The sequence below is a fragment of the Callithrix jacchus genome, chromosome 2 (genome assembly GCF_049354715.1).
Source record: "Callithrix jacchus isolate 240 chromosome 2, calJac240_pri, whole genome shotgun sequence".
Classification (NCBI taxonomy): Eukaryota; Metazoa; Chordata; class Mammalia; order Primates; family Cebidae; genus Callithrix; species Callithrix jacchus.
The window spans coordinates 51,891,040-51,908,999 of record NC_133503.1 but is presented as its reverse complement, the minus strand read 5'-3'; the positions used below and the strand labels follow the sequence as shown (position 1 = coordinate 51,908,999).

The following is a 17,960-nucleotide window of genomic DNA, read 5'->3' as shown; positions in this document are numbered from 1 at the left end:
TTTATAGCAGCACAGGAACAGGTTAATACAGTAACTGCAGCTTACAAAAGTAGATTTTCTCTTTCAAGTCATTTAACTAATATAAAATAGCCCCATAAATCCAGATCTTTATACTGCTAGTATGCTATTCTTCCCATACTACTGTTTTAAAAAAGTTATTTGAAAATTTTGGAATCAAATCTTGTATGAAAGTTTCTCACAGGCCATTTCTATTTCTGATCTAGATCCAAAAGCCAAACCTAAAGCAATTCACACTCTGCCAACTGAAGTGTTTTCCTCTCAGATTCTTCAGAATTAATCAAAGAAAAATTTTATAATACACCTAGAAAATGTGACATTACTGTAGTATTCTATAGGCAGTTCATTCTCTGACCTCAGTTTAAGCTCAGTGCATACCCTAGCACCAGGGAACTAATTGGCCATGTAATTGTTATCCTTGCTGCTAACCGCACAAGCTGTTCTTATTCATATAAGCACCTAATTCTTTTCCAAATTCTTCTTACTTCAATTTGCCTCAATAATATCCTGCAGTAGTGGATAATTGCACTTTGTGTAGAGAAGGATTTTTTTTGATCTTCTCTAAATTTAGACTCTGCTAATTTCATTTACCGTCCCCTTCTGGCTTGGCAATGGGACCAAGTAGCAAGGAACACCTAGTTAGATGTCCTGTGGCATTTCATTTAGATGTCTCTGTCATATCTCATGACATATAGCTCTCCTCCACTTCCCTTACTAAAGAAACTGACTCTGTCCTCGCCTGGAATCCTCCTTGTTATTTTTTTTTTTTTAGCCATTCTAATTATTTCTGCTGCAATCTGATGGACCTGACAGCATTGCTAAGATTCAAAGGAAGAATAAATGGAGATAAGTTCATTGACTTCAAGCATCTAGAGGGCTGTCCAGAGATGAAGGATGAGATATATCCTAAGGAGTTTAAAAATTTACACTAGCAACTGTAGAAGCACTTGAAAAGATGGACTTGAACTTAATGAACTGTAGAAGTTTATACGTTAAATAGTTATCCATCTAGAAAATGGTGACCTCAGAACAGAACACACTCCCCTTTATGTGAGTCTTCAAAGCTGTTAAACCTTGAGGATCCATCTGTCCTAGTCTTATGTCTGGGTGGTCCTGGGCATGGCACTTCTTTCAGTTTAGTTTCCTTTGTGTAAATAGGTGTGATCACTGATTTGAAGGACTCTGTATAACCTTCAGTTATACAGTTAGTTATTCAACTAACAGTCATCTCAGTGGAGTTTGAGCACTAAGAGCAGGATTTAGATATATGTAGGAGGAAAAGTCAAAAATGCTTTGTGATTGTCTTTGGAGAGGGGAAAAGATGTGTCAAACAAAATAATTTCCTTGTTCTTAAGAATCTCACATTTGTGGGAACAAACATGCCTATGAAGTATCATTTTATAATATGTTAAATATTGTAATCACTTTAAAAATTACGAAGTAGGAAAGATCAGGGAAGTCTCCCTCGGGAAGACAGTGGTTGAGCTGCATTATGACCCATGGGTAGCCTTCAGAAGCAGGGCAAGGACATGCCGAGCTAAGGATGATGCTGTTAATGATGCTACTGGAAGGAAGGCCCCGTGAGTGTTAAGTTGTTCAGATCCTTGAAGTTTTGAACAAAGAACTGAATAAAACAAAATGTACAAAGTAACAAAGGAATGAAACACAGGAACAAAGCAGCGAAAGCAGGGATTTATTAAAGCAAGAAAGCACTCCATGGGGTTGGCGTGAGCCTGAGCAAGAAGCTCAAGGGACCAGTTAAAAAGTTTTCTGGGTGTTAAGTACGCCTTTTGAAGTCACTATTGGCTACCAATTATCTGGTTGAAGGATTTGCTCCCTGGCTAATTAATCGCTGAGGTGAATTGGTGCCCTATGCTGGTGAAGGGATGGCCATCCTTGGCCCCGTGGCCTATGGCCAATCCAAGGCATTCTTCCTCTCCATCTATGGTAGAGGTGGGAGGGTTGTAGAGACAGTAGCCTTTGATCCTTTGCTACTCTGGCAAGGTGTGGGGATATAGTTTTTTGTTTGTTTGTTTGGTGGGGGTGTGATTTAGCTTTTGGGAGTTGTTGTTAATTGGCCTTAGGTTTCCTCCTCCAGAACCAGGAGTTTTCCTTTTGCTCCAGGTTTGGGAAGTCAACATGAATTGACCTCAGATTCCCTGCCCCAGATCTTGGTGTTTTTCCTTGATTAAGCTTTAGGAAGTCAGCACAAATTGGCCTTAGTTTCCCTGCTTCCGGACCCTATTCTGCTTTAATAACAAAGACAACATTTATTGAGTCATTATTATAGCCAAGAAACTGTGTTAGACCAGTAAACTCATGATCTGATTTGACTTCATTTTCAGTATGAAAGAACTGAGTTTCAGAAAAGTTAAGTAACTTTTCCATGATTGCATTTCGTGACTCGTGGAGGTAGGATTCAGACCCAAGTTTGACTCTATAAGCCTGTATCTTAGCCCTTTGGGAAACTGCTTGAGACAGCTACACTTGAACAGATTCTTAGAAATGTGCCAGTCTTTAGTGCATGAAAAGTTAAGTTTGCATTGATACATTTCTTGGGAAAAGGATAAGAGAGGGCAACAGAGAGAAAAAAGAAGCAGGTACATAGAAAGGTAAAGATGCTGGAAAAACTGGAATCAAGGAAATCTCATCTTGTAAGAAGAGGTTAGAGTTCACCCAAACTCAGTATATGCTCTAAAAGTTGAATGGATGAGGATGTGGGCAAGGAAAATTCCCACATGAAACTGGACAGCTGATGTGAAGTTAGCCAGGAGACAGGCTTCATCATACTGGAAACAAGCAAGGACAGACTCATGAAAGTGACTTCAGAGGTCTCAGTCTAAGCCACTCTTTCATCACTTTCCTCTCATTAAACAGAACATGGTGTGACTGCAGGAATAAAAGCTGGCCAAAAGAAAGGACAATTCATGGTAAGGTTACAGAGAGCTCAGAGACATCTGGCTCAGGTGATGAAGTCTGTGAGAGCATCACTGAACTTGAAATAAAAACTTTACAGGTAGGACCTAGGCAAAGAGTTTTCTCTTAAAGTCCCTCTGCTTTGCACTGTCTTGAACACGTATTTCTACCTCCTCATCTTGAACATGAAGCAACATAGATGCTCACATGCTGTCTCTATGAAAACTTTCCACCTAAAAGCTTACCATAGATTGGCTCCAGTTTCTATAAATCATAGTTCAGATTAACTAGAGTAAAAGAATCTGGCTGTCTATGGTTTTTGGTACAATCGACTATCCGTTTCAGAGGCTGGAAGTGTGAAACACAGGAATAGATATGTTTGGAGTAGGTAGCATCCTAGAGGAGAAATTATTTTAACAAAGCCACATGGCTAGTGAGGAGAAAAACCCAGATTTGTTATTTTAATCAGGGTCTTTTGCATCCTTCTGAGATTTCCCCAAGGGATTCTAACACTGATACAACAACATAGTATTAAAATAGAAAAGAATAGGAAAAAAAGTGGTAATAATTTGATGCAATATTTTTCTGCTTCTTTTGACTATTTGAATTTAAAATAACTTTGCAAAAATAGTGTAAAACACCCCCTATTTTCCATTCTCACTCCCTACATTCTTAGATTGGGTGTCTTGGCAAGTTTAACTTATCTGTAAGGTCGCTCTCTTCCAGAGAACAGTCATGCAATGATTCTAATATAGGCAATATTGGGAGTTTTTTTCTTCCATTTACTGGTATAGCATTAGTACCTGGAAAGGGTAAGAAATGTGTTCTTGGTGCACAATTTGTCTAGTCTCAGTTGGTAACAAAGCTGAGACTAGAACATAGGTATCTTAATTCCTAGTCCATTATTAATAGCCAACTTTTTGTACATAGGTTCTCACCTCATATGTCAAGTCTGGTTGACTACTAGAGCAGCCAATACTATTTTACTGAGGAAGATTCTGAGGCCCCCATCAATTTTTAACAGAAATGAGTGCTATAATTAATTTATAATGTCCATATGGTGTATGTGATCTGAGGATGGTGGCAGGTAGGTTCCGGGCTTACCATCACACACTTGCCTCATATTCTTCTTCTACCTGCCTCATCCTGGCTGGGCTACTCCTCAGATAAGCATGTAAAATGTAGTCTAGTCACATGACAATTTTCTTTTCTTCCTTTGGCTTATATTTTAATTTGTAATTTCATTCTCAAAACAGAAGAAGATTGAATGTAATTAAATTCACTTTAGCTAAATTGATTGGAATAATTGCCCAGTTTCTCCATAAACATCTACCTTCCACTATCCTAATAATAATTGTTTTTCTTGAACTTTTGAAAGTATATTAGAATTTTAAAAGTGCACACAGATTACTAATGTTAATAATCATTTATGTTATATAGGACTTTAATTTTTAAATCATTTCTTTTTTTTTTTTTTTTTGCAATTTATGCTGAAAGGAGCCATACAGACCAGTTACCCAATGAGAAAAATATTTTGTGTGTATTCTGTACTTTCGTCCTCTGCAAAGTTTATTTAAATTCAAATAGGCAAAATGAAAGAAAATTGTATCATACAAAATGATTGTTTTGCTTCTTAGAACAGCTATTCTAGGCTGTTCTAAGCATAGGCCGTTGAATCTTTATTAGAGATAATTCCTGAGGGTACTGCTGTGTAATACCAGAGGCACTGAATCACAAGTGTGGAAGTCTGGGTTTTGTGTCTAATCGCATGACTTTTAAAGAACCAAGTCCCCCTCTCCTAAGATACTTCCTATTCCAGACATATCAATCTATGTGTCTTTTAGAGAAAGTTGCATTTGGGGAAAAAAAAATCTAACTATTGAAACCAGGTTGTATTCAAAATTATTTTGTCTCTCAGGTGAGAAAGTTAGATGCAGAGATGGCAGATAATTTTGGTCTTTTGCCATAGTTCTAACGTATTGTGGCTGCTTGTGGTGCCATGTTGAGACAGATTCTGAGGCTCCATATGAGCTTCTGCTTATCTATTTGCTTTGATTCTTTCTGGTCAGTTTTCCTGCCGATGTCTTCTCAGTTCCTCTTACTGGAATGTGCTTCTGCCATGTTCATGGTGGCAGATGTCTAAATCATAACTACTAATGGGCCTATAAGCTAAGATCGCCATCCTACCTACTCTACGCATAATGAGAATGACCATTCCCATGCTTCTCTTATTCTCTAGTTCCCTACCCAGTCAGACTCCAAATATCTACCCTTAGTGAATAATCTCAGAAAAATCCCAAAGACAGTAAAAAGTGGGTTTTCCATGCTTGCCCTTCTTTGGAACTTGATGCCCATGCTAGGTGGCTGATGAAGGGTTGGAGAGGGTGCTTGGTGTAGTGAAATGACACCAGATTACAAATTAAGACACTCTTGTTTGTTCTTGCCCTCATTCAACTTGATTTTCTGTGTGCCTTTGGGAAATACACATTTATCTCCTAATAAAGGTGGTACAGAGAAGGTTCATTATTATTTTACACAATTGAAAGGTCAGAGTGGTGACTGGCACATAGCCTCTCTGTTTTGGGAGCAGCCCACATACCTAGTGGTTTTGCTGCCATGTTTCTGCTTAAGTTTTTGTTTAATCCACTGGTTTCTGCAGTCAACACTATATAGAAAGAGACATTTCAGAACCACAGGAAAGAAACAAATAATTGATTTATAAAAATGGAAACCTTTAGAAGCCATTCATTTGCAGCCTCTCCCTCCCTCTCCCCCAATTAACCCATAGGTCTGCTAAGCTCCTTAATCCCACATGATCTGTCTTTAAGGGCAAAGACAAATTACTTCCATGTGAATACTCAGAGGCAGAGAAATGTGTGCCTTGTCAAATTCTCTCCTTGTCTCCGACCTGCCCAGAGATCTACAGATTGAATTCTTTAAACTGTGCTTATACCCAAAGAAGGGAAACACTTTTATTTCAGGTTACTCATTTTCTTTGCTGTTGTTGGAACGGTCATCTGTAGACTAAGAATTAAGTGGAAGGGAGCTAAGATTTAGCTAATTATATCACCTGAATGTACACATGGAGAAATTGAGATTTGTAGGTAGGAAGAATTTTCCTAAGGTCAGATAATACATTAGTGGCAGAGCTTGAACTGGAACCCAGATCTCTAAATAAGTGTCCATATAAGGTGCATGGTCAGTCTCATTCAGTAAATAGTTTTGAACTCTTGATTGGGGTCAGTGTTTCAAATGCATATTATTATAATACATCCTGAAATTAATGACATAAACCATTATTTCACTATGCTCATGATTATTTGAGTCAATAATTCAGAAAGGGTACCAACAGGTCATCTTTTATCCACAGCAGGATTTTACAGTTTTCATAGCCTCAGCTAAGATTGCTTGAATAGCTGGAATCTGGAACACATCTATTTGCAAGATGGATTCTTTACTCACAAATCTGGATGCTGGGCTGGGATGGCTAAGAAAGATATCAGCTTGTGCTACTTACCAAAGCACTATGTGCAGCTTTCTGGCATAGCATCCTGAGTAACTGGACAGTGTTTCAGTTTCAGGGCTCCACACTGAGCTTTCCCAACAAACAAGTTAGAAGGCACATAGCTTTTTATGACTAACACTCAAAAGTCACAAAGCACTATGTCTGTCAAAGCTTCACCAAATTTAGGAGCAGGGAACATAGATTCCACCTCTCAAAGTGGGGCATATTAAAGAATTTTCAGCTAGATTTTAAGCCTGCCATAGCAAGTTACCACCTAAGTCAGTGTCTTAGGTAGGGAAACCATTAAGAAGATTCTTCCCTCCATAGTGGTAAACTTCCCCAAAAGGAGACAAACCTAAACAAACCAAAAATGTACAAACAGAATATAATGTGATTTTGATAAGAGCAATAAGGAAGTACATGGGATGATGTGATCAATGTTTAATAGGACAGAGTAGAAAACGAGTGAAACATAAAAAGATCAAGAAATGGCTTTTCTAAGGAGGTGATATTTAAGCTGAGACTTCAAGGATGGGAATGACTCAACCAAGTAAAGCCAAGAAAAATCACTGTAGGTAGAGAGGAAAGTGCAAAGTTTTATATGGTTCAAGAATAAACTTAAGTAAAAGAGTGGAAAGAGGCCAGTGTGGCTGGAACAGAAGAAGTGCTGGGGAAGTGTGGTAGAAGATGAGGTTGCCACGGTGGGTGGCAGGTTATACAGGACCCTCTGTGTTCTAATAAGAAATGCAGCTTCTGACCCATGTGTGACAGGGAATCATTAAAAGATTTTCAAAATATCTCTGTGACATGAATATGAACAATTAGTGTGGCAATAGTGGTAGTAGGAGACCATTTGGGTAGATACGGCGATGTCTCAGGTAAGAAATGCAGGATCTTGGGCTAAGATGGTGTTTAAGGAAAATAGACGAAAAACAGAATATCTTGGTGGTAAATAAAGTTTCTGATTATTTTGAAGTGATAAATAATAAAAAGCCAAAAATAACTTCTGGAATTTTGACCTGACCATTTGGTTTGGGTCAGTGTTTCTGTCCTCTACCAAAATAGTTCCATCTTCCATGTTATCACTAATCAATCATTCTTTTGGGTGCAAGAAAGACTATTATCTCAAACCTACTTAAACAAAATTATGCTTGTGTCTATAACTGAAAGTTCAGATGCAGGTTATACTCAATGATGTTACCATGAACTCATTTTATTTTCCCTGTCTCCATTCTGCCTTCCTTAGGTATTTATTTCATTACAAAATTGATAATAATCTTATGGTGACAATATATCTGTTAATAATATTTGGGGAAAAATAGATAGCTTGTTGTTTACTTCCTGCAGAAAAGAGATAAGATAAATTCACAGACTGAGATAGAAGCCATTCCCCCAAGCAGAGTCAGACCTTCCATTTGGACCAAACAGGCTCACCTTTGAATCAGTGTAAGTCAACCCACAAGACAGTAGAGCGATGATTTGGACCTATGGGCATCTGTACATGGAACAGGTTATAAGGCCACCTTCCCTTGAGGCATATAGGAGAAGTACAGCAACCTGAATATGTGTAGAGCTCTGTAAAGAATCAAGAAAGGCAGGTGTGGTGGCTTACACCTGTAATCCCAGCACCTTGGGAGGCCGGGGTGGGAGGATGGCCTGAGGCAAGGAGTTTGAGAACAGTCTGGCCAACATGGCAAAACTCTGCCTCTACTAAAAAAAATACAAGAATTATCTGGGCACAGTGGTGCATGCCTGTGATCCCAGCAACTCAGGAAGCTGAGGCATGAGAATCCCTTGGACAGGGGAAACAGAGGTTGCAGTGAGTCTAGACAGTGCCACTGCGTTCCAGTCTGGGTGACGGAGTGAGACTCTCTCAAAAAATAAATAAATAATAAAAATAAAGAAGATAAGTGGATTGTGGGTGCTTAATTAAAACAATTAAGAATTCTTACCTAGCCACATCAGGACCTAGAGAAAAAAATTATCTTTTTTTCACACACACAAAAAACGACTCTGCTGTAAAAATTTCAGGTGTTTTTGAAATGAGTTGAAAGGTACAGACCAAACTCTTGATAGTGGTCACCTGTGAAGAGTGGAGAAGGGAAAGTAATGAGTATGGGAGGTGGGGTGGGTATCGGTTAAAGGTGACTTGAGCTTTTTATAGAAATATCCGCTTGTTTTTTAAAGGACTTTTAAGTAAATTTAAGAAGATACTGATTGATTCTGGATTGTGGTATATGGATATCTTGTCTTATTTTTTGTACTTTCTGTACTTTTAAAATTTCTCAAAATAAATAAAAATGGGAGTGAGAATGGGAATGCTGTATCTGTAGAAGTCATGTTATACGGGATTCATTTCCAGTCAGATGCTAAGTATTTTATAGAAAATATGTCTAAAATTTTATCATGGATGAGTGAATGGTCTTGCTCTCTAATATGAAATTAATCTATTTTATTAAAATTTAAAAAGACAGAAAAAAAATTTCAGGTGTTGTGATTGGCTAGACATCATTTTGATGAGAGACAGTTTGCTGATAGTCAAGCAATTTATAGTCAGAATCTCACCTTAGATAGCCCACTTTATTTCCTCCCAAGAAGCCCAGTGCAGTGGAAAGCAGTGTGTTCTAACAGAAAAGGTGCGGTCTTCCAGGAAACTCTTCTGGACTCATACAGGATCAAGCGGTAGAAGATAAAGTTGGAGGGATATGAATGTAGCACTGGGCCGCTCAATGCTCAGAAGACATTATGCTCTAAGGTGATATTTAGGTATTAAAATGTTGTTTCAAGGAGAAAAAAACTCCATAAGTTTTCTAAAATGCCATGAACATTGCCTTTCAATTTTTCAGAATGTCCATCAATACCTGTTCCCATCATCAACGGAGTCTAAATTAGTACATTTTTGTGGATCAAACAAAAGCTCTCAGGAGAACCTCTGGTAGAAGGATGTAGTCATTTGTTTATACTTACCTTGTAAGCTTTCACAACTCCCTGATGCTCCTTCAACAGCCTCATTCTCTGTTTTCCAATGTGTTCCACTGATGAAATTATTCACGTAGGGTCAGTGTTATTTCTTTGCTTACTGAAGCCATTTATTTATAATCAAGGCACTCTGGTAGTGCGAAAGAATCATGGGTTTGAAGTCAGTCTCGCATTTGAAGTGTATCTCATTTACTGTGGAATAGGGCCATCACTTTACACTCTGAGCCTCAGTTTTCCTATTAAAACCTCAATATTCCCACCATTAATTTTGTCCACCTCTAGAACTATGGGCAGTAAAATGAAATGGCACTTATAAGGCACTTGACAAAATACATAGAATATAGCAAGTAATAAGAAAGTAGTAGAAGATAAAGATGGCAGTGAAGAATGAAGGTGAGAGACCCAAGGATACAGTTAAAAATTCAAAGGGGAAGTTTGGTGACAATTTAAGTAGTCTAATAGATCTTTTTAAACTTCCCAGAACATGGCTCTGCTCATTTCTTAAAGGAGACAATGCATTTTTAATAAAGCAATTTTACTTAATTATTTAATTAAAGCAATACTGATTGTAAGGCACCCTGTGGATTTCAGTACAATTATTTAAGAGAAAGCAGTTGCAGTACCACAGTAAATGTATGCAGCAATTGTAAGAATTATCACAACTTCAGAAATAGTGAACATTTAGAAAAACATGGCTTTATAGAGTTGAAAAAATTGATTATTTGAGTGTGAGGTATGGGTAAGTGTTGTTATTAAAAGTAATACATTACTTTTAGTATATCACATGACAGTATTTGAGAACCATTATGATTCTGCTAGTAAGTCTAGGCAGTACTGTTCTTTTGGCACTCCTAGTTAAAGAGAAAAATATTAGAAGTTGCATATTCATGGAATTTTATAAGAATCTATTATTATTTTGTGCCAAATGATTTTTTTTGACAACCTCACATTCATAGCCTCATTTAATCTGGGAACCAATGCTTCAAAAAAAAAAATGATTACTAATGCCATACCATTTGTAGAAGACAAAGCAGAATTGGCTAATGCCTCTGGACTAGTGGTGGCAGAGGCTACACACTGGAATCCAGGTTTATCTGATCGAGAAGGCTGCACACACAGCCTTTGCTAAATCCTCTCTTCATAGTTTGTGTTGCTTTAAATTATTCACCTCTTTCATCATGGGGACTGGGAAGAACCCATACAACTCAAATGAGCCAACCACCCAATCCCAGGGCTCCATACCCCAGTTATTTTACTAGTTACCTCTGACAGCTGTAATTAACATATACCCTGAGGTAGGGTTGGGAAGGGCAGAGGTAATTTCTGCACTGTTGGCTTGCTGTGGATAAAGTAATTGCCCATATTTAAGCTTTCAGGAGGAGGGCATCCCTTGAGAAATAAGAGTTAGAGGGAGAGTGTGGTAGGATGGAGATTGGGCATGGTAAAAAAAAAGGAAAGGTTTAATTATAGGACATGCTGCTAGTTTGGAGCTGTGACAATATGCTGATTTTCTTCTTGCTTCTCACTAGGTTTGTGAAGTTTGTGTTAAGCATCAACAAAAATCTAGCCATTTCTAGATTTAGTTGAAAGAGATAAAAGAGGAGTGGAAGAGTCCAGACATGACACCTAGGAAGGAAATTGAGTGTGTGTGTGCATGTATATATATATATACATTTTATAAAATGTATATATATATATACATTTTATAAAAATGGTGGTCAATCTTGGGGTTTTAAATGAGATTAGGAAAGTCAGGTAAGAGTTAACTAAGGTCCTTGACCTGAGATGTAATGGAAAACAGTACAGGAATTGATCAGTGATGGTAGGGGCAAGGAAGGTATACAATACAACACTTGTATTAATATCAACTTATTTACCCGACTGGATCTTTAAATAGCAACTTACATCATTCCCATACCTGATTGAATGTAACATAGAATAACAAAGCTAAGCCTGGTTTATGAAAAGAAGAGCTCAGAATTAGTGGGCAAGAGAGGATAATTGAATTAAGGGAATAGTAGTCTCTAGAGAAATAGGAAATGCATGCGCAAAAATGGAAAGAATTGTTCTGGTCACTGGGGAAGCCAGTTGGTGGCCTGGATCTCTTAAGAGAAGGTCCACATTTTCAAATTATATGAGACTGAAAAAAGGAGTTAATTTGTATTCCCTTTTAATCTTAGGTCTCTAAAGATACAAAACATGTCTATGTTATAATCTTGACTTCCCCAAAGTATTCCAGGCATTCAGCCAGCTTTGGTACAGTGATGGAAATTTGCTGACTGTCCTAATTTAATTAATAGTTGATGAATGTATTAAGCATGTTAATTAGATTCTGCCTGCAAGAAATCTGGATGTTAATTGGTTGGAAATTTGAAAAAGAGCAAGATACATTTTTACAAGCCTATCAGAGAAAAACAAGTAAATATAAACTACTGGGGAGAGTTTTGGAAATATATAGTGTAGCATAAATTTCAACTTAAAAAGATTTCCTCGAAAGCTTATAGATTATATCTTAAAGACAAAATAGATCTTTTATTGACAAATTCACCAGTTTTCAGCTCTGGCTCCTATACCCTAAGAAGGAGGGTAGAATGTGTTATAACTCTATTAGAAGTTAGAACATGGCTTAGGAGAAATCTAGTTATAGTGGTAGAATCTTTCAAACAAAATGGAAATCTGAATGACAATATATGGAGTATACAAAAGCAAAGCTGCTTTGTTTGGTAGAGTGAGAAAGTGGAAGATACAGAGTCTTGCCCAACAGATTCCTTCTTACCATTTAGGGCCTTTGTGCCAAATATTTGAAATCTCTGATCTTATCCAACTCCTTCGCTGTGTAAGAAGATGGGCTTAGTGGGCCGGGTGCGATGGCTCACAACTGTAATCCCAGCACTTTGGGAGGCTGAGGTGGGTGGATCACAAGGTCAGGAGTTTGAAACAAGCCTGACCGACATGGTGAAATCTCATCTCTACTAAAAATATAAACATTAGCTAGGTGTGGTGGCACATGCCTGTAATCCCAGCTATTCAGGAGGCTGAGGCAGGAGAATTGCCTGAACCTGGGAGGCGGAGGTTGCAGTGAGCCAAGATTGTGCCACTGCACTCCAGCCTGGGTGACAGAGTGAGACTTTGTCTCAAAGAAACAAAAAAAGGAGAAGATGGGCTTAGTGACTTACTCAAGTCATATATTTAGATAGTTACTGAGTTAAAGCTTCTACCTAGGCATTCTGACTCCTAACTCAATGCTTTAAGGCAGAACTCTTGTCCATATAGTTGTATTGTGGTATTCCTATAGTCTATGGTTTTTATCTTCATTTAGATCAGTGAGGTTTTCTCTTCTCTTTAGATTTTGTTTCATAACTCATTTTACTTTAGAATCGAATGTTTGAATATTCTAAGACTCAAAAGCATTCACAATTAGAAATCTTAAAACACATTTTATGAGATTTATTAGATTACCTGCTATGTTTTTATCTTCTAGACTTTAGGATTGTTGAGGACAGACTCTCAGTGTCTAGTACATTGAAGTTTAATAATTAGCATGTTATTAGGATAGCTGAATGTGCAATAATAACCCGGAACATGTGTTCATAGAAACTCTGTAAGAAAGCACAAACTTGTAAGATAATCATACATCAACATCATTGGTCCCAATGTTTCATGAAATATTTAAACAGCAGAAACACATATTTGTCACAGTGTTAATTTGGTTTTCTGTGACTGTTCTTCTCAGGCTGCTTTTTCTATGAATATGTCTTTCCAAATTAATTTGTACAAGTTTCTTATTGTACTATCATGTGTACTCTATCATATTATTATCAGATACATTCAATATATTTAACAACTACAATATAGCACAGACCCTAATGAGTCAAAACAGATAACCAACTATAAAGAATGCTATGGTCAAATCTATACCTGCTGGCTGAGTCTGAAGCTAGAAGATATAGATTTGACCAAAGCAAAATTTTTGCATGGCTCGGGGTAGAGGGTGAGCTCCCACGTGCAGCCTCTTTTCTTCCTCTGTTAATCTCCACTTGATTTGCAAGTCTCTTTATCTCGCTATCCACAATCTGGTCTACAACACATTACTGAAAGTAGTTATCTTACTGAAGACTCCGTGGCAAAGATAAATGAAGATTTTATAGTACACAGAATTTCACCTTCCAAATATACATAACATGCCCATGCATTAGTTCAACAAATGTTTATTGAACACCTACCATGTGCTAGAATGTCTCTTCTCCCCAGTAACTCTTTTTGTCTTTTCCATCTCTAGGTCTCCCAATCTCCCTTTTACCCTTCCCTTTGAGAAGCTACAAGGACCAGCCTCCTTCCAGGATCTTCCTTCCAGACTCTCTGTGTCCTTGCTTCTCTATACAGAGTAATTCAACTCTGTCACAGCTCAGCTATACCCCCCACTTAATTCATACTTCAAATCTGAGGGCATTTGCAGAAATATGATTTGAGCCCATGAAACAAATGCCGCCCTGCCCAATTCTTAGGAGTCAGTCTCCTTAGACACTGGAAGGAAAAAACATATTTTTCTGCCAGAAGATACCAATTTTTAAGGGTTCTATTAACTATTCATTGAAGTATACTTAAATCATGGAGAAATAAGGTAACTCAACAATCTTTTCTTCCATTCTTAAAAGAGGCACTAAGATATATGCAATGTTTGATTTCAGTTTTGCTCCATGGAAAACATTCATTCTGCCATCTCTATGCATCAGTGTTTATAGCATCCCTCTCACATGTGAGGAGCTATGGATATGGAGGATAATAAGGTGAAGCACTCACTGTTTGATGGAGGAGATGGGCAATGGGATCATGTGATCAGAACTAGGAGAAAGGAAAGCCCAGTGTATGTTGGGGTAACGTGGTAGGGGCACTCAGGGCAAGGGAAATGGGCTGGAAACAATCAGGGAAACTTCCACGGAGGACAGAATGCTTGAAAGAAGTTTGAAGAAATGAGTAGAAACTAACCCCATCAAATGAAGGGTAGCACATTGCAGGTAGTTGAAACAGGTTGCTTATAAACAAAAAAGATCATAGCACTTCAGAGCACAGCAGGATCTCAATACAGTAAGATTGCAGAGGCTCCTGGAGAATAAAGGATGCTAAGGGAGACAAGAGGCAGCTCAAGGCAGGCTTTGTTTTGTTTGATTTTTGTAAGTCTTATTTTGATAAAATTGTAAACTTAAAAATTGTCAGAATACTATAAAGAACTGTTATTTTTATTTTGCCCCATTACTCTCAGAAGGATTCATACTCCTGCTCTCTTGCTCACTCTGTCTCTTGTGGTCTTTTTCTGTAATTCCATTTTTTGACCCTTCAAAAATAAGTTGCTGATATGCTGTCCCGTTAACATGTCATACACTTAAGTGTGTTATTTCCTGAGAGTAAGAAAATTCTCTTATTATATAACCATGGCGCAATGATTAAAATTAAAAAAAATTAACATTGATGCAATGTTTTTATTTAATCTGTACTTTGTACTCATATTTTACCACTGACCCAATAATGTCATTTGGTACGTATTGGGCTTTCATCTTTCCCTCAGTACAATATTCAGTCTAGACACACCCATTGTATACAGCTATAGGTACCTTTAGATTTCTTTAATTTAGAACAGTTTCTCAGTTCTTCTTTGTCCTTCGTTGATATTTTTGGAGAGTACAATGTAATTATTTTATAGAATGTCTCTCACTTTGGGTTTGTTAAATGTCTTCTTATGATTGGATTCATATTTTGCATTTTTGGCAGGAATATCACATAAGTGAGATTGTGTCCTTCTTGGACCATTTTTTTTTTTGAAATTTCAAAATATTTATTGAACAAAAGAGTAAACATAAGCCCCAAAGGAAACATGACAAACTTTATATGTAAAATGTAATTTTCCCCTAACTAATATAATTGCTTTGTGCTCATGGTTTACAAAATGACTGATGTTTCCCATCTATCCCTTTGTACCTATGTGTATCTAGCAGAAATATTATGGCTCTGGCTATAGGCACACAGAAACTTGCCATCGATGATTATATTCAAATGTTTATTTCCTTTCCTCAGAACAAACTGGGGGACTGGCACTGTCTGGATTGATCACAGGACAGATACTCAGGAAGCTCTGATCATCTTGAGTTTCATGTTAGTGAGAAAAAAATGAACGCAGTGGCTTTATAAGAGGAACGTTGAATGTGTAGATATGGCACCCATCACTAACATTATAAATGAAAATGGACCTCATACCTACATCCAGGAAGATCCCCACTCTGTGCAACTGGGTCCTCACCCAGAGAAAAGTCAAAGGCATAGTGCTGGCAGCAAAGATCTTTCCTTTTCTGGAACCCACAGTCCAGAAGCCGAGTTCTGAAGAAAGTACAACGTCCCCCTGTCGATTCACAGATTCCTTACAGATGCCCACATCCCATACTTTGCTGGTGCCCACATCCACCTCCCAGTAATGACAGCCGGAAGTGAAGTGAGAGGTCCCCAGGACACACAGTGCATAGTTGAACTCTCAGCTTGCTCTTTCCTATTCTATCTGAAATCTCCACACTGGACACTCCTCAGGTCTTCAGAAATGATAAGATGGTTGTTGGCTGTGTCCACATCCAAGGTCATATCCACTTGAAACTTCTTCATCCTTGTATTCATCGTTAGAATAGATTTCAGCTAGGGGTCTAGTTCCTTGATGATGGAAATCAGTGCTCTCAGCTTGAACTTGGGCTTGATGTCATTCTTCTGAGAGGCCAAAGTACATGAGGGGCACAGTACACCTTCCCCATGGGGCTCCTTCTGCAGTGAATTGATGCATTGGAGGCAGGAGGCATATCCACATTTCAGTTGCATGGGTTCTTCAAGGTCATTTAGTCAGAGAGGACATCTAATTACTTGTTTAAAATGTTTAGCCATGGCAAATGTCTTTCCTTCTTGAGTTTCCTTTCCTGGCCTCCAGCTGCTTCTGCCGACAGCTCAGATAACTTTTTTCACTTTTATTTTAGGCTCAGGGGTACATGTGCAGGTTTGTTATGTAGGTAAATTTTGTGTTGCAGGATTTTGGTATACAGATTATTTTTTCATCCTTGTAATTAGCATAGTACCAGATAAGTAGTTTTTTTATCCTTATGCCCCTCCTATCCTCCATCCTTCAAGCAGGCCCCCAGCAGCTGTTGCTCCCTTCTTTGTATTCATATGTACTCAATATTTAGTTTCCACTTATATGAATGTGTGGTATTTGGCTTTTGTTTTCTGTTTAGTTTGCCTGAGATAACAGACACCAGCTCCATCCAGTTGCTGCAAAGGACATGAACTCATTCTTTTTATGGCTGCATAGTATTCCATGGTGTATATGTACCATATTTTCTTTTTCCAGCCTATCACTGATGGGCATTTAGGTTGATTCCATATCTTTACTATTGTGAATATTGCTGCAATGAACATACACGTGCATGTGTATTTATAATAGAATGATTTATAGTCCTTTGGATATATACTCAATAATAGGATTGCTATGTCAAATGGCAATTCTATTTTAAGTTCTTTGAGAAATTGGCAAACTGCTTTTCACAGTGGCTGAACTAATTAACACTGCCATCAGCACTGCATCAGTATTCCTTTTTCTCCACAACCTCATCAGCAACTGTTACTATTTGACTTTTTAATAATTAGCTATTTTGACTGGTGTGAGATGGTATCTCATTATGGTTTGGATTTGTATTTCTCTAATGATTAGTGATGTGGAGCATTTTTTCATATACTTGTTGCCTGCATATATGCTTTTTTTTGAAAAGCATCTGTTCATATCTTTTACCTACTTTTTAATTTTTTTTGCTTGTAATTTTTTTACTAACCTTATAGATTCTGGATATTAGGCTTTTGCAGATTTGTAGTTTGCAAATATTTTCTTTCATTTTGTAGGTTGTTTACTCTGTTGACAGTTTCCTTTGCTGTCCAGAAGTTCTTTAATTAGATCTCATTTGTCAATTTTTGTTTCTGTTACAATTGCTATTGGCATTCTTCATCATGAAATCTTTGCAAGGTCCTATGTCCAGAATGGCATTTCCTAGGTTATCTTTCCAGGGTTTTGTTTGTTTTGAGATCAAGTCTCGTTCTGTCACCAGGTTGGAGTGTAGTGGTGCAATCACAGCTCACTGCAACCTCTTCTTCCAGGATTCAAGCGATTCTCCTGCCTCAGCCTCTGGAGTAGCTGGCACTACAGGCACATGCCACCACACTCAGCTAATTTTTTTATTTTTAGTAGAGACAGGGTTTCACCGTGTTGGCCAGGATTGTCTCAATCTCTTGACATTGTGATCCACCCACCTCAGCCTCAAAAAATGCTGGGATTACAGGCATGACTCACCACTCCTGGCCCCAGGGTTTTTATAGTTGTAGGTTTTACATTGAGTCTTGAGTTGATTTTCATATGTGGTATAAAGAAAGGGTTCAATTTAATCTTTTGCATATGGCTAGTCAAGCATCTCAACACCATTTATTAAACAGGGAGTCCTTTCCCCATTGCTTGTTTTTGTTGGTTTTG

At 37.8% G+C, this 17,960-nt stretch overlaps 1 protein-coding gene and 1 pseudogene across 2 annotated transcripts in view; one reads left to right on the top strand and one right to left on the bottom strand.

Moving 5' to 3' along the window:
* The window catches only part of LOC118150612 (uncharacterized), a 325,444-nt gene that overhangs the window by 35,328 nt on the left and 272,156 nt on the right, over positions 1-17,960 (top strand). Inside the window, exon 2 of one of the 2 annotated variants that reach the window (XR_013532494.1) lies at positions 2,896-3,034. The exons of the other annotated variant lie outside the window; for it this stretch is intronic. The gene's annotated coding sequence lies outside the window, so the exon portion shown is untranslated. The remainder of the gene's footprint in view (positions 1-2,895; positions 3,035-17,960) is intronic. 2 annotated transcript variants of the gene reach the window in all.
* LOC108588473 (ret finger protein-like 4A pseudogene) lies at positions 15,471-16,333 on the bottom strand (annotated as a pseudogene).